The sequence below is a fragment of the Sciurus vulgaris genome (assembly GCF_902686455.1).
Source record: "Sciurus vulgaris genome assembly, chromosome: 8".
NCBI lineage: Eukaryota > Metazoa > Chordata > Mammalia > Rodentia > Sciuridae > Sciurus > Sciurus vulgaris.
This window is the reverse complement of record NC_136468.1, coordinates 87073988-87097201: the sequence shown is the minus strand read 5'-3', so window position 1 is coordinate 87097201 and position 23214 is coordinate 87073988. Positions and strand designations below refer to the sequence as shown.

At 40.5% G+C, this 23214-nt stretch overlaps 1 long non-coding RNA gene across 9 annotated transcripts in view; it reads left to right on the top strand.

Annotated features, from left to right (window-relative positions):
• LOC306668082 overlaps positions 1-23214 on the top strand; it is a 203049-nt gene that overhangs the window by 43861 nt on the left and 135974 nt on the right. For 2 of the 9 annotated variants that reach the window (XR_013765729.1, XR_013765730.1), the window contains exon 1: positions 19265-19444. The exons of 1 other annotated variant lie outside the window; for it this stretch is intronic. This is a non-coding gene — a long non-coding RNA (uncharacterized lncRNA). Of the gene's footprint in view, positions 1-19257; positions 19445-23214 lie in introns of those variants that run through there. 6 more of the 9 variants (XR_013765726.1, XR_013765727.1, XR_013765728.1 and 3 more) reach the window with 6 other exon arrangements.

Genomic DNA, 23214 nt, shown 5'->3' with positions numbered 1-23214 from the left:
GGTTTAGATTGGCTCCGGGCCACTCCTGAACCAACCATGTGACTCTGCTTGGCTAGGCCTGTAGTTCAGGCCTTTGGAGTTTAGTGTGCAATCAACCCTGCAGAGACTGAGACCTGGAGGAGAATATGTCCTCAAATGATTATCTGGGACACCATTATTAGAATGATGTTGAGCACAGGGGAAAAATTGCCCCTGCACACCCTGACTGGAGCATGAGCTCTTCAGTAGAAAGGCAGTGCCATGCATTCTGCATCTGCCTTACACTTCCTAGTACCAGGTATGGCAGAGTAGAAGTTCCCCATGTTGACTGGGATGCATTGCTTGGTATTGCAAGAGCTGGCCCTGATTCTTGGTTCAGTGCTCTCTTCTCCATGCTTTTCCACTGGGGTCATGGTGGCTTCTAGAAAGGTTTAAATCATCCATGCTTTTAGCATTTTGTCCCTTCTATTTAAATCCTTTGTTTAGAGAAAGTATTCTGACCTTATTGTTCAGGGTCAGGCATTTCAATATCACTGGTCATGGAACTTCAGCAAATTGATTGGCATTTTGGTAAAACTTGGTAACTTAGTGATAGGACAAACCTGTAGTCATAGTTGGCTTAATGTGTTTGCATCACACGCATCCAATGAGCTTGCTAGGATTCCCTCAGCTTTGTCCCAGGCTCTGCTCCAATCTTGCTGTGGTTTTCACACCTGGGAGGACCCGCCCTGTTCTGCAGCCTAATGTGCAGTCAAATCACCGGAGCTTCTGGGTGCTCCTGCCTTGCCTGGCGCTGATGAAATGCCACTCTGGAAGCACAGGCTCCATCAGAGGTGCCAGATGGTGCCACCTGAAAATATGAGAACATTAATTCCCTATGTTTTGTGCTTTGACCAATGGCAGACAGGAGATGGGAAGGAGCTGGGTAGATAAATTCCTTCCTCCCTGTATGGACTGGGGCTTTTCTTTGAGGCTCATTATGAGGCCGTGGCCAATATATTAATACATTACTTTGTTACTTTTTATCCTTCCCTGCCTCTTTTCTGTCTGTTTCACTTTTGTTGCCCTGGGACTGCACCTCCCAAAGCAAACTTTAGAACTGAATTCCTGCTTCAGCTCTGTTTTCTAAGAGACTGGGGCTGACACAGCATGATTTGATTTTTAAATGACATTTTCTCTAAAAGCTTCTGAAAATGTTTTAAATTCTAGTCATCTTGATTTTCTCTGATAAAATGAGAGTTCTTTTCCTTCCCTTGTTTGTATCGTGGAAAACATGAGATGCACTGGGGATGTGTTCTGTTCAAAATTATAGGCTTAATCATTGACTAATGTATACACAGAATTCAGCTTACCAGTCTTCTTACTAAATACTTTATACTCAACCACATTTAAAGTTTGGATCTTCACATACAAAGTGCAGAGAATAATTGGGACCATTATCCTAATCATTGAAGCCAAACAACCAAATTTAAAAGAGCTACATAATTAAGCTATATGTCTGCACTTCACATGGGTCCTCTGGAAACAAAAACTAGTGACCAGAATCTTGCCATTGTGTTGTTATAAATGCTACTGGTGATATTGGGTGTATATTTTTCAGTAGTTGATTCCATTTCCAGAAATATTTTGCATTATGGGCCACCTTCTTGTTTTTTTTTAACCAGCAGAGATGAAAAATAAAGCTCTAGTAGATAATAGACTCTTTTTCACAAGAGGGAAGTGCTGCAATGATAAAAATAATTCGGATTTACCTAGAGGGATATTATAAACACAAAGGTAAGGTTCATTAGTATGTGGACTTTTTGTGTTTTGGTGTCATATTGATTTGCCACTGCTTTGTGTTTGCTTAAAATGAGGGGTTTTTTTGGTTGTTATTTTTAAGATCTGAAATTATATTCAATTAGTTATAGGAAACTAGTAATAAAGAGGAATCTAACACACACAAAAAAAATTCTGGTGATGGGATAAGTCCCAACCCAAACCTAAAAGGAAAACTTTGTTGCGTCTGGTCTTTTCTGGGGGTGGATGTTGATATTCAGGGTGGGTGGGTTGGGTCTTGTATTGACCTGCTATGAGGAGGATTCTACTCTCTTTCAAGTACTGGTAAAGCACCATCGTGGAATTAATGATCAGACTGCAGTCGTGTAATCACATTACTGCTGACAAGTATCAGAAAGCAAATCGCCTAGGTCACCTAGAACAGCCAGTGAAAAACACTTCTGCAGACGAGACTCCCAAATGGTGTCAAACCCACCTTGAGAGCACAATGTCATTTTTTTTTTTTTTTTTTTTTGGTACCAGTGATTGAACCCAGGGTGCTTAAGCACTGAGCCACATCTCCATCCCTTTTTTATTTTTTATTTTGAGACACAGTCTCACTAAGTTCTTAGGGCCTCACTAAGGGCTGAGACTGACTTAATGAACTTGCAATCCCCACTGCCTCAGCCTCCCAAACTCCTGGGATTATAGACATGTACCATTGTGCTGGGCTGAAAGCACAATGTCTTGTGATAACTATTTAAAAATAGCATGTGAGTAGTGAACAGTCTGGAAAAACAACCAATGAGACAAACGTTTCAAATATTTGAAAGAGAAAAATTTCAACTTTGATGAAATGTACATATAAAAGAACTGGAGAAAAATTTTAATCTGCTTCATGTTGACAAACATGTACTAGAGAAACTGGTTTTAAGTTCTCCGTCGGCCTTCCTGCTTGGATTTTGATTTGCTGGGTGGCCTGCAGCAGGGAAGAAACAGGGAGAAAAAGCACAGACCTTGGCGGAAGATCTTTACCAGGAACCCAGAGAAGTGGTACACATATATTCATTCTGTCATAGCAAGACTGAGGTGAAGCCTGTTTAGGTTTCATAGTTGGAAAGGAGGGCAGGACCTTGGCTTAGCCACAGAAATAAAGGAATGGTAACTTGTAGCATCAGGAGTTTGTAGTTCATGCCATTCTTATTTGTCAACCTTTTGCTGGGTTCTACCTTCACATATTCCTCTCTCAGATGACTAGGAAATGGTCAGGAATTGATCAATTCCTTTGGAAAATTGAGCATTTGAAATATTCTATCAAGTGTATGGAACAAATGAAAACCAGGATGTGCTAGATTCTTCTTGTTTCATTACCTCCTGAGTCTCAGAAGAAACTTGGAGCTTTCAAAAAGTTTCCCATTTTCAAGGAACAACGAGGAGGTTCCAGAAAGGAGTAAGAATTGGCAATGGAGCACTGTGAACTTGTCAACACTGCTAGATAGAGCAACAAATGTTTGAAGGGCAAGAAAACTGAGGGTAAGACCTTGGAATAATGTTTTAAAACAAAGAACTTCTGCCAAAGGTTCTAACATCCACTCCTTTAAAATTACAATAAAAAACAGCATGACGTTCCATGAAATGCATTCATTTTCAACATACAAGCAGTGCTAAGTTTGCAGTCCTTGCTAAAGGCAGGCTTTTCCAGGGCAGCAGAAGTCACTGTGCTCTGTGAGAATTTGCTTTTCAAGCACAGGCCTTGTCAGCATTGTAGTATAAACTGCTCAGTTTCTAAATGCATAGAAGGCAATTGAAGTTACAAATTAGAAAAAAAGTTAGGGGCAGAATTTGACAATTAGTTTCTTCATACTGTGGATGTGACATGATATCAACTCATAATGAGAAGAATGAAACTTTTCCCCATTGCTCATTTTAAGCACTAGTTGAGCGTCACCATCTTGACAAAACTCATGTTGGTTCACTTTTGGGCTGTTCTGACTCAGCTTTTGGATTCTGTGGCTTTCTCAACCCAGCTGTTGAATAACATTTTGGGGATGATCATAATTAACTTAGTGACAAGTTTACCCATCTTTACTTCTCATTTCTTCCTTCCATTCCTTCTCCTTCTATATTTAAGAACAAAACAAATGTCTGAAAGTTAAAGGACATAGCCTTTTTAAAACTGTGAGTTATTTACAAAAACATAGGTAAATCCTAAATATTTGGATTTATAGTTCACTCCATTCTCGATATGCTCAACTAGTGTTAATTTTATCATTAGGTTGATTTTTCTTAGCAAAATTTCTTTTAGAAAAGCTGGTTTTTTCCTATATAACAATTGTTCTAATAAAGTTATGAATTTACAATCCACAGGTCCAGGAAAGTAAAGCCAAGATTAATGTGCCTATGTATCTTTAATCCCTAGTATAAGATCATTGCTGAGGATCAAAGTCTTGGAAAAATTTAGCCTTTTTACTGTTTTGGATTCTGATGGCTGCCTCTGTACTTTAAATGGATCAATTCCACTCGTCTTTTCAAATGAGCTCTTCCAAAATGCTTCCATGGAGTGCCAGGAATATGTGTCTCAAATGCAGTTATTTGAGAATGATATATTGGATTTTTTCAGTCAATTCTTTTTAGTTGTTCTGATGCTTTCTGTATACCATATCTTTCAAACTTCTATATCACAAAATCTGCATGTGTGGCCAATAGAAAATGTTGACAATGTTAACAATGATGATGTCTAATATGCTTTTGAATATGGGTATATGTAAAATTTTATTGATTTATAACATTTGAGGAACATGCTGCAACCATGCTCCCAGGATGTGTCTCAGTGGGGACAAATCCTAATGGTCATTCAAGTCTCTACTTCCTATTTCCTTCTGAAGACAGACTAAAAGATGTAACACCAGCACAAGGTAACATGTTAAGTATTTATATTCTGGCTCAAAATTTCTCTTTGTTGGAGGGCAGAGAAGTTAGGTATTTTTACATCAAGCTTCTCTTGCCCAGGAAGCCTCATGGCTTGCATGGGAATGAAAGCAAAAGAATGGAATAGTGAAGTTTATGGGTTTTATTGTTCTTTTATGTCTATAAGAATCTGAGAGGAGTAAACTAATTCACAGCGTGGGAATTCAGGTTATTGAAATGAGATTATCTAAACTTATATACAAATAGTAAGTAGTAGCAACTATTGATTCAATTGAAATTGAACTGTAATTGGTGTATTTAAGGTCACCCACAATGTAACCAATCAAGAGGAACTACAATAAGAAAAAAAATTCATCTAAGTTAGTACACAATGAATATTACACACAAGGAAAGAAATTCTTGTCACTGAGGGCCCAAAGGACCACTTACTAGCACAATAGAAAGAAAAAACATGAAGGCTCAGTACCTAATATAATAGATATTGGAACACAAGATCAGAGAGAACTAGTTAGAAGCCAAGGTGGGCACAAACAACCAGGCTTTGTTTGAGAAGGCAGCAAACAGACATGGTTATCTTCCCTGCACAGATAACTCTATATTCTGATCTCATACTATTGGGCTTTCCATTGAGAGCCTTTTGAAAACCATTGTCTGTGGTAAGACCGTAAATGTGAACATCATGTGAGAGAAGATCTGAAGTTCTTGTGAAAAATGCAAGAAGAAGGCATGGGGTTATAGGACATAGGACTGTGGTGTGGCGTGCCAGGATGGGAATCCATGCCACCATTCAGCATCCAGGAACTTCAAGGCATCTGCTCCTTTGGCACTATTCCACATGATACTTTGAAGGCAATCCATCCTAAGCAAAAGGCTTCCAATGCTCTTTGATCCAGCAACTGCATTTCTCTTTTTGGTGCTCCCCCAGAGCTCTGTGTATCTCTGACTCCCTGCCCTCTCCCTTAGGTTGGCTTCCTCTCTGCTTCAGTAATGAACATGTGCAGCAATAACCACCCAAGACCTGCAAGGCAATTTGGAAATGTTCATTCATTAGTGAACTATCCCGGTTTCCCATAATTGCTATAGATTCTGTTGGTGCAGATGGCAAAGGGCTAGTTCCTGAGTGTGTCTTCCTGAGGTCCAACAGAAGGAAGATGACAATCAAGTTCTCTTTCTTTTTCTTTCTCCCTCTTTTTCTTTCGTTTTCCCCTCTCTCTTTCTCTCATCATCATTATCCAGTCCACTTGCCCTTCTGTTCATAAACTCCTAGTGCCAAAAATCTGGTTAATTCTGAATTTCCTCAGGCACAGTTCTGATTTACATGGTACATATCTAGGGCCCAGCGTCTGGGTGCCTGAAATCAGTGTATTGCTGTGTGGACAGATTTATGCTGAGAAAGTATAGGACCATAGCAGAGCTCTCAGAATTAAGGAAGAAAAAGTAATAGACTTCAAGGCCCTGGCAAAAGCTTTATGTACATGTTCTTATAGGGTTTGGCTAAACATCTTGTATGGTTCATGTGGATCACGTGAAGAACTGTAGTGGAGGCAGAAGCATTGTAACACAAAGGTGCCACTGCGGGGTTTGGCAGCTGCATGTTCCAGCTCTCAGTTTGGTACAAAGTGCCATCATTATCATTTGGAAATGGCTTCCTAAATATGAAACGTCTTCCAGGGAAGCACCAGGAATCTCAAACCGCCAGCACAGAATACAGAAAGACAACCTTGTATCTTTGCAGGTTGTCATTGCTAGTGAGTCTCAGACAGAATCCAGAGTGTGTAGGGGCAGTGGAGGACCGGGAGCAGGGGTAGGGCAGGAGTAGGGAAATTTTTCCCAGCCAAGCCAGAAAACCCCAAAAATGTCACCCTCCTTCCTAACTTGGGTCTTCAGTGTGGCTGAGGAATACCTGGGGCAAACTCAGTCATCTTGGAGTCTGCCCTTGGGGCAGGCAGGGAGCGAGGCAGAAAAACAGAGAGGTGGGAAGTGGTTGCGGGGTGCTGAGTTTGGCCTAGCGCTTTGGGCTCCAGTGGAGTCTTCAGGCTCCAAGCAAAACTCAGTGGGGAATGAAACCCACAGCAACCCAAACAAGGCTGGGGCTTGGCAGGAGGCCACTCGAGGGGCCCCCATGGCTCTTCACACTGCTCTGGGCCTGTGTGGGCCTCTCGGCTGACTGAGCCACCTTCCGCTGCAAATCCTGTTTCTCTGGACTCCTCTGAAGCAGCGTCATTGAATGCATTCAGTCAGTCAAAACTCGATTTTTCCCAGGAGCAGAGGTCCCTTCTAACACCCAAAAGTGTGTCCTTGGCTGGGGAGTGCTTACCCTGTAGTATGGCCAGGCAAGGAAGTCTTGGGTTGTTTTTGTAAAGAAATTCATACTGGGATTGAGGACACATTAGGTGGGGTGCTGTGAAAGGAAAATATGAACAGAGTTTTGGAGCCGCCACTCTTAGACTCTGTTGGGGTGAACTCCCCCCTCTATAATAGTTCTAGAAAAACAGGCGATGTCATCAGAGCAGCTGCTGATGGCCTGACAGACAGTTTCCGCAGCGCTACATGAGGCCCTTTGGTGTCCCTGTCAGGAGATTGGCAGCTGAATGACACCAATGAGGCCGGGCCTGTATTCCCTCTGGGAATGCCTCCCTAATTGATAGACAGAAGGCAAAGAGAAGGATTGTTTTTGAACCTGAAAAGAATCCCCTTTTTTCTCCCTAAAGCTCATGCCCCCACTCTCCACAGCTCTATTTTTCCCTCCCCCCCACACTTTTTTTTTAAAGGTGTTTTGTTCCAGAGCAGTTACAGAGCTTAATGGAACTGAATGACTTTTACCCTTCACAATCTGTCAGTCAAAAGCCCGACTCCAGGACTGTTAAATAAAGTCCTTTCAGAGGCAGACAGGAGAGGAATGTGTCAGTCAGGCAACAGACCCTGTTGTGTTTTCATCTGTCAGAGGGGTGAAGGGAGAGCTGTGGGCCCCAGGCAGGGCACATTCCCAGCAGCCGCTAAGAGGCCTTGACAAATCCAGGTGTGGAGCCAAAAAGTCCCCAATCACCAACATTCTTGAGGTATGGACTCAGAGCCCCCAGGCACTCGGGTTTGCAATCAACTATGAGATGTTTGGGCAAACTTTCAGTACAGGTTTCATACTAAGCATTTTTAACATAAAACCAACCACTAAGTGCTGGGTGTCCGTACAAGGCATGGCTTTCAAATTAATAACCGCTTAGCTGAAAATACTGCAGACAGTAATGCTCTGGCAGAGGGGCCTTCAGGTAGACTCCAATTCCAAACCAATTTTGTAGAGCCATTTCATTTTTTTCTAATACTTTCCTTTCCCATTATATGACAATCCATTAATCTTGCCCATTTACTTAAAATTGCTGGGCACTTTTTTTAAAAAAAGAGTTCTGAACAGTTGCTTTTGTTCTCTATAGATTCAGAGCTTTACATAAAAAATGTCCATGGTTAGACATACTAATGGCCAATTCCTTATGTTTTGGTGACATTTCCTTTAAAAGGTTTAAAAAAAATTCAAAGAAGGATGGGGGTAGGGTGGAAATAGGGTAAAGCCAGTAGAGAAGTTGATATTCAAACAAACAGGGCTTGTTCTTATCAGGGTGCTAGAAAAAACTCACAAAATACCAATATGGATGTTTTAACCCAGAACTGAAGGCCTGGCATTCAGACAGGAAAGTCACTCACCTCCCAGGACAAATGGTTTGCTCACTGCCGTGGGTCTGGCAGGGAAGGAGGGTCTGCAGTCCCTCAACCCAGAGGGTTGTTTGAGTTTGGGATAAACTTGGGTCTGTTATTTATTACTTGCTTGTTTTCTTCCCTCTGCTCAGGAGATTTTGTATAAAGCAAAAGTAATGCCCCACCTCTGATAGTTTTTTCTTTTACATGCCTACCTTCTATCTCCTAGTACACTATTCTCATAGTAAGCCGAGTTAGCAAAACTTGGTTTCCCTTCTTTTTCTCTTTTCATCCTATGCCCAGGCCTAGGTTTTGTGGGGGGCAGTGTGCATCTTCCAGCAGCACCTGGAACCACTCATGTTAATTAGTGTATGTGCACTGGTCCATTAGGCAATGAAGAACTCCCCTTCTTCTCTCCTTCTACCTCTCCCTGGCCAAAATGTAGACTTCGTGTTTTTTTCTGTCCATGCCTGTGGGCCCCCAGGGATAAGCCTGTTTCAGACAGACTAAACTGCAATTTGAAAGGCCTCTGGTATGGGCTGATAAACTGTCATGCTGAAGCAGGTCTAAAAATTGTTAAAATAAATATGGCATACACTACATTACAGAAGCTAAACTATTTTCAAAGAAATGGATCTTCGGCCCTTTGATGCAACATATTAGAGATTAGAGAATCAGATAAATGACAAAAAAAAAAATGAAGCACAACAGCTTATTTCTATATTGGGGTGGAGAAAACAATGTCTATCTTCTCAAAAGATAAAGTTCTTGGAGTTGTCTTAGAGCATACAGCTCCTCAAGGTGTTTACAAGGACTGAGGTTTGACTTTAGACTCATGGAAAACTTCCTGTGGACAATATTCCTCTGGAATACTAATGAATGAATTTCAGTTCTAGAAATATGTGCTGTGAGGCTTCCTGGGTTCATCCTTCAGTGGTTATTAATGATCTGCCACACTTAAAAAAACAGGCCATTTCTTGGTTCACTTTTCTGCCTGTCTGTCTCCCTTCTCCTGGGAAACACAGGAGCCTTTTACACAAGGGATATATTTTTTCTTTTGTGCCTGAAACTTAAAATGGATGCCATGGCTTCTGTTTTTAACATTAATAGCCACACAGCACTTGCAAGCAAAAGCTCACAGCTGATGGAAATTCTTCTTAAAATGGCAATGTGTACTTTAGTTGGAGGGGCGGGGAAACTTCAAAGTTCCCACTTCTCCCCAGGTCGCACTCAGAAAATTGTTATGGTTAAAAAGCAAATACACACAAACCAGAAAACAAAAAAGGTCAATATCTGCCTGTTACTTTGTCAGCCCTGAAATTCAGTCAATATGAGCACTGTTAGGTGCAAACAGTTTTTTGTCTGTCCTGGTCATTTCCTACGCACTTGGTGAGGAGAGGCAGAAAGAAGGCTTGGGTAAGACGTGCTCCTGCCACCCAGGCCAACACTGTTGGTTTGGTTGTGCCTTCACCATATCAGAACATCCTGCCATTTAGTACCAAATGCCATGGGACCTGCAGCTTACTGGTGGATGAATACTGGTCATCCTGGGCTCTCGGTTCTAATGATTAGGTGATGTCTGTAGAACGCCTGTCCAGCTAGATTTTCACTGTGATGGCTGCTGCTCTGTATCGGATCAGTAGTGCTAGAATCACCCACTATTTGGATGGGTGTAGAATCAACACAATTCCCTTTCTGTGCACATAGAAGCAACTGGAAACTGCATTTCAAAGTCTGGTTAATAATATTTAAATTCTTTCTATTTGGGGGACTGATTTAGGTTTCAAATCCTTTTTAAAAAAGTTATACTGTTTTAATATTCAGAAACTTAGATATCAATTCTGCAATAACCTATGTTTAGAGTCTCATCTGAAGGTTTCAGAACTAGATTACCCCAAAAAACAAACAAACAAACAAAAAACCCCAAGAAGTCATTTCTACAGCAAGAGCCATGTTTATAAACTAATAATAACTCAGGGATGGAAATATGGTCAGAACCTTGGCTTGCTCCTCCAGCTTCTTTTTCATTACTTCTTACATGATTTTAGTAACATCGAATCATCTTTACTACTAATTATTTGTAATAATAACAATCCTAGTAATGATATTACTGATTATAAAATGTAATATAACATATAGTATATTATATTATTGGTATTATAACACTATGTGCCAAGTTTTATATGCATGATCTTATTTAAAAGACAACCCCTTGATGGGGATACTGCTTTTCGTGGTTTAGAGAATGGACTTTGGTGATGATTTTTGATGCTTGCCTACTTACCATGAGTGGTCCTCATCTGTGAAATGGGGTGATAAAGGTATGGCCTTCATGAGCAGGAGTGTAACTATCAGTGTATGGACAGCCTTTAGAATGGAACATGGGTTAATGCCATTATGTGTTATTACTATTATTCCTTTGCCCCCATGTATGCAGCATATTATTATTATGCATTAATAATAATGTGAGAGGTGGCTTTAATCAAGTAGGAGTAGCATTCTTTATCAACAATAACCCTCCTTCCTTACCTCCCATGACCAACCTCCAACTCATCATTTTCTTAGTATATAAAATGGCCCATGGGTGGCAATGGTGAATTTCTGGTGAACGAATATTTGTAACTTTCCAGGGAAAGCTCACTTGTGAGCAGCTGCAGCCAACCCTGCAGGGGAGGGTTTTCCCTGGGACAAGGCTAAATTAATCTCAGTATGGTTGAGACATCTACAGAGATGGCTGAAGACTTCTGAGGGGCTCAGGGAGGTCCAGATCTCTGGACTCCGTATGCTCTTCTTGCTGGGCAGTCTCTGAAGTGCTGGGTTGGGCTCTTGAGGGCCAGATTCTTTCAAGATGTTTGACCCTGGTCTCATTGAACTTGTCTTGGCTCTTGCTCAGGCTGTTCTTGATCTTCACCATTAGGTGCCATGGCAGGATATTAAAGTGGTGCCCTCTGTTAAGAAAATAGTCTTCAGGCTAGAGGAGACCTCGACGGGGCACAAGATGGAGGTCTTATCTGCTCAGTTGGGGTCTTCTTGAAAATCAAGACCCCTGCCCTCTGCCCACCTTAGTATGTCTCAGACGGTTTCATGCAGTGAATGCCGTACACCTTTTGGGTTTCAATCACAACCACACAGAGCCCACTGCTTCCCAATTGCTACCAGTTTTAGAATTTGACTTTCAGGAAGACAGCTAAGTCCACCCATGGTGTGCTCACCTTTGAATTGAGAGATCAGACAACCTTAACTTAATCCAGTTTAATTCATACACATTTATTAAACACTTATCTACAGTTCGGACTATGTTTTCCTAGCCATAAATTCCCCAGATAAATATTGTAATAATACAAGAAAACCTACAGACTATTTTCACTTCATTTTCTGAGTCCTTTCCCCTCCCTAAGTTAATTCTGAAATGCCAGTGACAGTGGTTCATTCTAGAAATGCAGCACAGCTTCCTGTTGGGCTCTCGCCTCTTGCAGGTTTGCCTCGTGTGATGGATTTGCATTGACATCCACTTCTACCACTGGTTTTTGGTGAAATAAGAGCACTTCATTCTGAAACCCTGACAAGGTCTGACCTGGCTGCAGAATGTTTTTTTGGTTTTTTGTTTGAGTTTTAAGAAACAAGGTCTCGCTGTGTTGTCCAGGCTGGCTGTGGACTCCTGGATTCAAGTGATCCTCCCACCTCAGCATCCCAAGTAGCTGTGACTACAGGTGTGTGCCACCATGTCCAGTCAGTATTGTCCATTGACATGATACAGATCAGAACTATCTGGCCTATGTGGAGACCAAATCCATTTGTCACAGCCAAAGAATGTACTAACCTTGGTAAACCCTTGGCCCTGACAGAAAGCAAGAAACACATACATCCTCTTGCTGGGGATTGGGGAAGGTGGAATCATCCAAATTGGAGTGAGCAATGATTTGGTATCAGTCTCACAGACACCAACTTCGTAATGAGGGTGTAGTTCATGAGTCACAAATAAATTGTAGAGTTCTTAGGATGGTGGCATATGAAGGGAATAGACAGGGTAATAATAGACATCTGTGGTCTTATCTACCTTTTCCCCACAACCCCCTCAACATCAGGAAATTGCTTCTTTTCTATTCTACATGGTTCTGGGGTCTTGTTGATTAGAGAACTCCATCCTGGCACCTGGGCAGTGTAGGCCTATGATCTAGGACTGTCAGCTCCAATCTTCCTATCCATGGGGATGGACCACGGCATATGGCCCATGTAGGGTCAATTGTATCTATGAGAGCTAGTGTGTGGGTATGGGACAGATTTGACATGCTATCGATGGCAAATTATATATGGAGAAAACCTATGGCAAGAAAGAATGAGGTCAACATACAAAATAAGAGAGATAAATAGAATAAAGAGATGAGAGAGAGAAGAGAGAATATTGCTATTATTTAAATCCCTGTTCCTGAAAATACTATATCATTTAACTTCCTAGTTCATGAGCCACCAAATCCACTTGTCTGTTCATGGTTTCTTTCACTTATAATGGAAAGGTGCTTAACATGCAAGGTTTATGGATGTAGCTATTTAAGTAACTCCTTTGCTTTGGCAATCTCTTAAGTTATGTACACATCTCTTTCCTCACTTGTAAGTGGAGTTAAGTCCAGCTGCAGTGGTGAGCCCATACCTCTCAGGGTATGTTGGTGGAATAGATGAGCTAACTCAGAGTATAGGTGAAGTTAGCAAATAATGGGTTTAACCATATGTAATTGCCACTATTTGACCATTTTCAAACTAAAAAAAATTTCATATGGTTAAATTTTTAATTACTGAGAAAATAAGCCTGGTTGTCAGTTAACATTAATTTATTTATAATGATTTTATTAGTGCATTATAATTATACATAATAGTGGGATTCATATTTTGACATCTTCATGAAAACCTATTACATAATTCATTTTATTTCAATCCCTAGTACTTCCCCTTTCCCTTCCTTCCTCCTTTTCCCTGATCCCCTTCCTCTCTTCTATTGGACTTCCTTCTATTTATTTATTATTTTTAAATTGGTTCATTATAGTTATACATCAAAGTGAATTTCCTTGTGATACATGCACGTACCATAATTTGGTCAATTTCATTCCACAGTTCTTCCCCGAACTCTTCTTTCTCCCTTCAGCTTGGTCCCCTTCCTCTATTCTAGAAGCTGCTCTGTGTGGGCATTATTCTGAATGCTGTGGAGGAACTAAATACGGAGACTACAAGGTTCCTCTTCTCAGGGACTTCAGTGCCTAGTGAGGGACTTGATTTCCTAACAAGCTATTGCTGTAGTGTGGTCCTTACTCCATAAATTAGTTAAAGGATTTTTTTAAAGATTTCATCTTTGTCAATGAAATGCCACTTGTACAATCTGAGAAGAATGTTAATAATGTAAAATTTAAAGAAGAACTCACTCTGTCACTGTGCTTTCTAGAACCCCTCTGTTTGCAACCGCTTTCTTCCTTGAACCCTTTTGGGACTGTCACAATGCCCCCAAAATGTCAAGGATCAAGGGAAATCCTGCACATAATATGCCTTTTTGTTAGTTTTCTGTGCTGATTCACCACATCTGCATGAGAATTTTTCTCCTTTGCCTCTTTTGTCTGGAAAGGACCCAACTTAAAAATCTTATCTGTGTTGTATTATATCCCCAATCCACACCAAGCACAGAGGGGGAAGAATCATAATGGCACTCAGCAGAAAAACAACAAAAATTTTACTGTGCCTTTTGCCTGTGCATAACCAGGTTCTCTAACTCAGTGTCTTCTCAGATGACCTTTCTTGCTCTTTCTTAACATATTTCTTGATTTAGATTTCTAGACGTGGTACTGCAATCTGGTACAATGATTTATTCTAAATATCTCAATTTCAGGGTGTTTGCCCACCAGTTCTTCTCCACATCATGTGCTCTTAGAAACAGAGCCAATTTGCCTACATCAGGCAGGCTCCTGATCTCATGTAGAAAAAGAACTACCCATCGAGAGGATGCAGTTACTAATTTTCCAGGAGTGAGCATTGGTTAGCCTTCCTGCCCAGGGTCCCTGGGGCTCATTGACTTTCCCCCAGAAAGAAATGCTTCTCAGCTTTACATAAACAGCATTTTCTTCCTTTCTTGTTTATTTTAGGCGAAATTTCTTTTTGCTCTGCTCACTTCTTTCACTTCTAAAAAAAATTACCTTCACATGGGATAACTTGCTATTTTGCCAAATCTGTCCATCAAAATAAGGAACCCTGCTAACCCGTTTTAGCAGGCCTATAGAATAAGTGTTCTAATGTATGATGGACTTAAAGAGCAAAAATGCATGTAGTCAGGGCCATGGTCACTAGCATGCAACCCTAATGTTTTAATTTATCTTCTGCAAACAAGGGAAGTGTTTTTCTTCTAGGCAATCATAAATACAGCAGTTTGGTGCAATCCAAACTGTGATATGTGGCTGTAGAGCACTTCTGGGGGTGCCAAACCCTCTTGATTGTGTACACACGTTTTACAAGGGGGCATTCCTTTTGCTAAAGGAACTTGTCACTTTTGCATGAATGCCTTGTGATTGGCAGCAATGTTGGCTGGTATAAGTATCATATTGTTTGGTGGTGGAGAATATTTTTTATTGCTAGTTCAATAGCATTTCACAGTTATTAAACCAGAGTCATTGTCCCTGGCAGCTCTTAAAGGCTCAGAAACTTTAGGACACAGGGGGAAAAAAAAATCCACAAGCACAAAACCTGTCAGTTATCCTCATTGTTCCAATGTGGTCGTCATACTCTTGGCTCAAGATATTTTGAGAGAAATGTTGAGAAAGTGGCTTTTTGAACATATTTATAGGCAACTTGTTTTCACAAATAAGAATTTATGGGACAAAATTGAGTTGCAAAGCTTATTTTGAGATGTTTAAAAATGGAAATATTACAGGGATAGAACATCTATATTATTACAACTTGATAGTAAACATGTAGATTAAAAAAATGTTTATAGTATTAGTGATATGGCCAAATATACCCCAAGATAAATGCCTGCCTAAAGTCATTGCTAGCGCCTAAATGGAATGCTCCAAGAAGGAGATGAATGGATGTGATTAGGGAGGGAGCACATATATTTCTGTGCAAGTAAGAGCTCCCCCAGCTTATTTAGCAGATAATGAAAATATCCCACAAGTGAGCTGGTGGATGACCTTGTACAGCTGCCAGGTGTTAGTGATAATAGAAGACTTGCCAGGAGAAAAGGCAGCCAGCAGATGTTCCTCCCCTTCGATAAACCTGTTTTAGTATGAGGATGGAGTGCAGGGCCTTAGGCTCTTTCTTCAGGACTCATAGGGGACTCTAAAGCAGTACGATACACTTATATGGGTTACCCCCTGTGGGAGGCATTTAAGGTCTTTTGCAAACACCCAACTTTCTGGAAATCTGACTAACATTGTGTTACGTCTCCTGACAGCATCCTGTCAGTTCCTGGAGATTTCGCTCTCCTCAGCTCTTTGTGTGCTTTCTGGATGGTTTTGCTTTGCTTCTTCCAGGCGGGGTTTGTGAGGCCCTGAGGACCACGCCAACACTCAAGTCAGTGGATGCCCAATTAATCTTCTGCTGAAAGAAAAATGTATTCTTATTTCTCTTCAAGTGTCTCTGGCAACGACTGGGTGTGGGCAGGAAGTTGTGTTTACCTAAACAAAACCCAAAGATGTATGAGCCCTCTGAGCACTTCTGTGGCCAGCTCTTCTCTGAGGATGCTCCTCTCTGGCTGGATGCCAGGATTCTTCTATTTTTCTAGTAATAATTGAAATTGTAGAGGAATACACCCACCCCATGGTCAACATTGCAGGCTATGAGTTTGTAGTGATGCTCTTTCTGTTTGGTGGTGATTTCCTACTTTTCTTTAGGAAAAGGGAAACCTTCCTCAAAATTGCTGGCAATTTCCTCCAGTTCCTCTCTCTTCTCCATATCTGTCTCTCCCTCATAATTCTGACTGTTCTTCATTCCAGAGGGAAGTTAGGGTTCCTTGACTGGAGATTTGGAAGGTAGATTCCTTCCTGTGCTAACTGTGAGGGGCAGTTCTCTGACCAAATCTTTCTCCCATCCATTTTATACGCCTTGTGGAGTTAATCTACATGTCCTCTAGTCCACAGTTTATCTTTTGGCCCCAAATTTCCCTCCATCGCTCAAAAGGAGGTTGCTAGGCTCTGGTTGCTGTATTAATATTTAAAATAGAGACATTTTTAAGGTTAATTCCAGGCAAAAATCATTAAACTACTATTTAATAAAGAAACTTAATGGCTGAGTTGTTCTCATTAGCAGGACAATCTCAATTTTATCTGGGTCTAATTCTTCCTCCTTCAAGGAGCATTCTGTGAATATATTTGAGTGAAATGGATTAGTACCTTAAAACATTGTTCTCATTGAGAAAACGCCTGGAAGGATATGCATCAAGCATGGTTATTGTTTGGGGATTTGAATGTTTTTTCCCATATTTTTTAATGCTTTTCTGAATCATGTGACTTTGTACTCATACTTAGAAAAATAGAGGCATTTTAATAACAGTGTTCTCCACAAGTTTTTCAGATTGTCATAATTTCTTAAGGGGTTACTTGTAGAAAGAGTGTGCCTCCAAAGAGGAACTCGGCAGAACTTAGTCTTCTGTGTTAGTAAGTCACTTTGAGTAACTCCCTAGGTTAAGAACAGATCTTCACGTAAAGTGAGACTGACATCCACTTGTAGGAATTGTGCTGAAAATCTCATGAGACAATGTATACCTGCAAAGTGCTGCTCACTCGGGAGGAAGAGTAGTGGCAATCATTAATTTAGGGAATCCTTGGAGCGAATACAGGCCAGAAATTAAGGGTGTGTGTATGCTGGTGACCTGACACATGATATTTTACTTTTATTAATATGAATGAAGGAATTCTTCCTTTGGAGTCTTCAAACTTGTATAGACATTTTAATATTCTCAATGGCAGCTTCCGTGATTGTTTGGAGAAGGAAATGTGTGTGTGCGTGTGTGTGTGTTAGTGACTAGAGTACCCAAAATGCAATATACAGCAACATTAAAGTCCATGTAAAAGTAATAGCATCTCTGCTGTGGACTGATGCAGGATTTTTAAAGACTGAGTTATGTGGTGTCAGATATTTGGTCAACTGTCAGAGGTAAAATAATTAAAAATAAAAACAAACAAGAAAAACCAAACAGAAACAAGAAGAACAATCTCTTACAGAACACCTGACTGACTCACTCTATAAAACAGCTGTTCTGGTGACAAACTGCAATAGAGTTTTCCCACTGTGGCAGTGGTGACAGCGAAGTGACTTTCTGGTAGAATCAGGGAGAAGAGGGCACTGAGTGGTAGTGACTGGGGTAGAAATACCTATGATATCTCTGGATGCACTGGGCACCCTGGGTCCTTGTGAAGATGTCCCGTCTGCATGAGCTGAGGACCCTTTTTCGCTCATCTCACGTACCAGGCAGGGCTGCTCATCTAGATCTGGATAGATCAGCAGTGAAGGGGTTACATGTAAGGGTGATCAAAGATTTAAACTGTCATGTCGACAGTAAGCCAGGAACAGGCCGTGCAGGGGCCTTAATAAATCTGCCCTTGACTTATGGCCGAACCTCATTCAGCGGAAAATTATTTCTGCGGCATATTGAGTGCTCTGCTCTGATGGAGACAGAAATAAAAGAAAGGTGGAAATGGGGAGAAGAGAATGGAAATTCAATCCACATGCGATGGGGAGGACTCTTCAGTAAATTCTTTCTCAGATGAAATAAGAAACAGGATGTGTAGGACTCTTAGAATAGGGTGCATTCCTTTGATTACTAAAATGTCTTAGGGGAGGAAAATGGACAAGGAGTGAATTTCAGGGAAGTCCATAGAGAGGGCAGAGAGGGTAGGGAGAGGGCAAGCCTGTTCCCTGGGCCTTTAGGCCTGATTGCTCATTCATTTGTTCATTTAGCTGGTCAAGCTTTATTGAGTCCTTACCGAGGGAGACACTGCGGTTACTGAGATGAGCAAGACATGCCACGGAGCTCACAGCTGAAGGGTTAGAACTATGTCCATTGCACATCTGAAGTGTGCCAGGCACCAGCCCAGTGCCATCCAGCATGATGGTGATGTGCTTCTGGCCAAGGAGCAAAGTGCCGTGGGAGACTGCTCTGGATAAAAATGTGAGGATGTGTATGTAGCAGGATTTTGGAGAGCAGATGAGGGCAGCACCTTTTCATAATACATTTTCCCAGTTTAGTAGGAGGAATAGTGTTTGCATTAATTTGAAAGTCTGATTTAAAAAGAAAAATAGAACAAAAATAGTCTTTCTCTGATGCTATGTAATGTAAATTCTCCTTATTGCCTTTCTTAACGACATTTTAGGAAGAGAAGAAAGGGTTAAGATTGGAGGACTCTGTATTTTTCAGTCCAGTTCATAAAGCCATGAAGGATCTTTTCAATCCCAGATCAGAGATCATTCGAATTTGAAAGATAATTTAGGAGACAGGACTCCTTCTCTTTCTACAGTTTTAACACTATTGGGAAAAGCTCAAGAAAACATAAAAATAATGAAAGTGTTTCCTCTTCTAAATAATTTATTCACTGTTTTTCTTTTCTTTTTTTTTTTTTTTCTTCTTCCTATGCTTTCATTCCCGGAGCTGTAATGAGTTTTAGGAACATAAGGTGTCAGATATTGGCTTTTTGTTGTTGTTGTTTTTGAGATCTCTAAATTCATGACCCCTCTGGGCATTCTAGGCCTGGATAATACATAATTTACAAAGAGATCTGCAGCTTTCATCTTTTAAGTTTTGGAGTTTTTTATTCAAAGGGTGATTTGTTTTGCCATAGTAGAACCAGTCACATTTCCAGAAGCTTCTGAGGAGGATACCGCACCCTACAGCACTCTGATGCTTTGGCAGACTCACCCTGAAGGTGCAGCGAGTTTCTGTGGGGCATAAGTGCTGATTCTTCCTGTCCAGGGGCGTTTCTACAGTTGATCTGTACTAGAAACAAGGCAAGGAGAAGGACCTAGGCAGAACTAGCTGGTTGTCTTAAGGCAAATGGTTCAAGGCCAAGGCTTGGACCACATGTGAAAATTCTCATCTGCTAATGAGAGTGGTGGATGAATGAAGGTAAGGAACTGGTAGTGTTGGGGTGGGGTATGTTTATGTTAATCTCTTAAGTCTTTAGGGAACAAAGATAGAATTATCGTAGGCATTGCTCCCAGGGCAGGATCAACCACCCTACAAGCAGTGCCCCAGTGCAGTCTGTCTTTGGGTATGTACTGATGGGACTATATTCTGAGGTAGGACTATTGAGAAGGATCTTGTGTGATTTCTGTCTCTTTTTGAGAAAGAAAAGTTGAACTCTAGTGGTCTGAAGAAAACTGGGGCTGAGATTAGCTCTCCTGGATAGAGTTGTGGGTTTCAGAATAAGAGAGGCTGAGAAGACCAACTACTGCCCAGGAGGCTACCCCTATTGATTGGCTCCTCCATGTGTTACACAGTTAATGATGTATTTTACTATTTGAAGCCTTATTCATCAGCTCAAATTAATTTTTTGGATATAAATATACATATAGTTAATTTTTTAATTTAAAAATTTAAATTTATTTGTATTTAACTATACAAATAAATCTCAGCCTCATAAGGCATCCTGGAGAACAGTATGTTATAATATGGCTGCAGAGAAACTTGCAAGGACTTTGCCCAGCCTGGGTAAATTACATCATCACTGTGGTCCTGGTTCTCTCCAGTTGTGCAAAAAGGGAACCCAACTCTCCCCCTTTCCTCATGGGGTAGAAGACTAAGCTGATCCCCTTCCTCGCCCCGTCCTCACCAAGACTTGAAGTTCTTTAAGAAGCTTCTACAGAAGTAAAAAAAAAAAATGATTTACTTTCATTCTGATGACAATAATTTGTCTACCTTAGTTTGCAGTTGGAAGCAAAATTGTAGACACTTGATGTTCTCATGAATAGTTTAATTATTATGATTTACTTTAATTCACAATTAATGGCTAAGTTCATGTTATCTCTCTAGGAGGCCGCATATCACTTTTTGCCCAAACCCTGCCATGACAGGAGCCAAATTGAGTTTGTTAAGGACTATTCTTGCTCTGCGTCAGAGAGAAGTGTTCGCATGTAGCTCAGAGTTCAGTGACTGGACCCCCTTTTCTTCCCTTCTCTCCTTTCAGGGTGTCCCCTTTTCTTATCTAAACCAAATTCCTTTTCTTTACATTTGAATTCAGAGAGTTCCCATCAGACAAAAGGGATGGAGAACGCAGAAGGAACTTTTGACAAATGCCTTGGGTTGAGGGGCTGAAAAGGAGGAGGAAGAAGCCCAAGGAAAATGAAAAAGATTGGGCTAAGAATGAGGAGGAGGAGGCCCCAGTGATCATGGAGGAGGGCTTGATTTCCAGTTCCTTTTAAAATTCCTAATTTGACCTGAAACAAAGGAGGCCCGAAGCATTTAAACTCAAGGGAAACCACTGGACTCCAACAAAGCTGGTAAATTTTAAGGAGAGTGGTTTATCAGTACTTACAGAGTCAGGATATTCCATTCTTGGAGGTGTAATGAAATCCACTGATTGGCTTGATTAAAACTCAGGAGAAAATGAAAAGAAAGGAATGTGTCTGAACAGAGTTTTTCAAGATGCATGCTTAGAATAGCTAAGACTGAAATTTAGCCAAACAATTTTGGTTAGGTTTTGAAATACTAGAGGAACTGAATAGCTGTAAAAATGGAATATTTGGGATGACTGTGAAAGATAAAATTTTAAACTGGAAAGTCGCACTCAGTAGACTTAAGAGAACACACAAGCACAGTCCAGGGGATGGCATTTTGTACTAGAGAGTTTGAGAGTGAAGGTGTCTGAGCAATAGTTAATTTGCAAAGTTTTGAGTCACCAGTTTCCTTGATGTGGTTTTCTGGAAGGATTATAACTTCCATCTTTTATGCAAAAATGTCATCTTATTAGAGAACAAAAAGCAATAGCCTCTGTCACCATATCTAAAATCCTGAATTTTGCTTCCCGCCTCCATCTCACATCCAGTTAACTATGGAAATAAAATTGTAGGGAATTTGGCCTTCAGGTTATAGGGCTGGAAAATGCTTTGAGAGGCCTTCTGGTTGGATTACTTCTAAACCCTCTCTGACAGATGAAAATTTATCTTATTTTTAAATGTTCCCCAGAGGAAGAGTGTCCACAGACTCCCTTAGTAACTCATTCCAGTTTTTAATGACCTCCGCATTCAGGAAATTCCTTCTTCTGTCCTACCTAAACCCACTCTGCTCCAGCTTAAGTCCATTTTCTTTTGACCTGCCCCAGTAGAGATGGAAAAAAAAAAAAAAAAAAAAAAAAAAGGTCATCCTCTTGCATAGACATACTTTCACATAATTAAAGATTAATTTTTAAAATCCCAAAGTTCTTGAGCTCCTCTTCTTTATCATATGGAATCTCCCTATTTCCTTTGCCTTCTGTCTGGGTTCCATCTCACAACCTCTTATTCACCTTTGCCGTGACTTCTGAAACCTCCTCCCTGGTCTCCAGTCTATGCTGTGCGCTCAGGGAACAGAGACAACACAATGATGTCTGTCTGTCTGTCTTTATTTACCTGGGCTGCCTGGGCCAGAGCTCATCGAAGAGGCTAGTGGTACTGATAATGTTTTGAAATTTTAACATTTTTTTCTTGCTCACATTTCCATTATTTTCAAAGTCAATTTTGCTCAGACAATAAGTCTGTGGGCATTTACAGGGGTATATATATTTTTAGATTTTGGAAGGAAAAAGAAGCATGATAGTACATGAATATAATATATAGTGAGTTATAGTCATTTTTCAGTATCCATAGGGGATTGGTTCCAGGACCCTCAGGATACCAAAACCTGCAGATATTCAAGTTCCTCATATAAAGTAACAAAGTATTTGCATATAACCTGTGCACATCTCTCATATACTTTAAATCATTTCTAGACTACTTAAAATATTTAAATGTAAGTGCTATGTAAATAGCTCTGTATTGTATAGGAAACAATGGCAAGAAAAAAGTTTGTACTATTCATTATAGATGTATTTTTTCTCCCAAATATTTTCAATTTGTGGTTGGTTGAATCTGCAGATGGGAACCTGTGGATCTGGTAGACTGACTACACTCAGTATAAATATAAGGGAAAATTCAATGGTGACTCTTAGACAACAATCTACTCTTGCTCATAAGGTTTTTCACTAGGTATGAACATTCCAGAAAATCTCTTAGCTCTACCCAATTGTTATTTGAAGGTTTCTGTAAATCTGTTTCTGGTCCTTGATTTGACTCACTGATGTTGCTCTTGTTCTTGGTGATGAGACCCTAGAACCTAAATAGAACCCACATTTGCCAGAACTTTACGCAAATAATTTCAGGGTGCAGCAAAAGTCTTGATGCATTTTCTTGGGAATATAAGTTGTTCTCTAAACAAAGTAACAGATCTCCTATAATTAATGTAGTATTAAATAAGATTCCTTTCTTATTCATTTGCCTAGTTTCCAAAAGACTGAAATATTTGGGCAACAGATGCTCATAGACATGGCTTTATAACTCTCACTTAAAAACATTTCTGAAGAACTCTTGAAACTACTTTGAAGCAGCCCCAGGTTTCCTTGTAGTTTTCAAAACATGCTTGGGAAGGTGTTAAGTGGGTAACAGGTGCTTTAAAAAAGTCTGTTGTTATTTTTATGAGTCATGTATTTACTTGTACTGTGTCTTAGCAACAGATAAAGGAAGAAGCAGAAGCACAGAGAGAGCAGGTTATGTCAGTCCTGTAGAATGAGCTCATAGCACACCAGGGCTCAGTGATGGTTAGTTGTGGCAGGTCAAGAGGCCACATATTCATCCATTCTTAGTCTCATTCATTAAAAGGCGCCC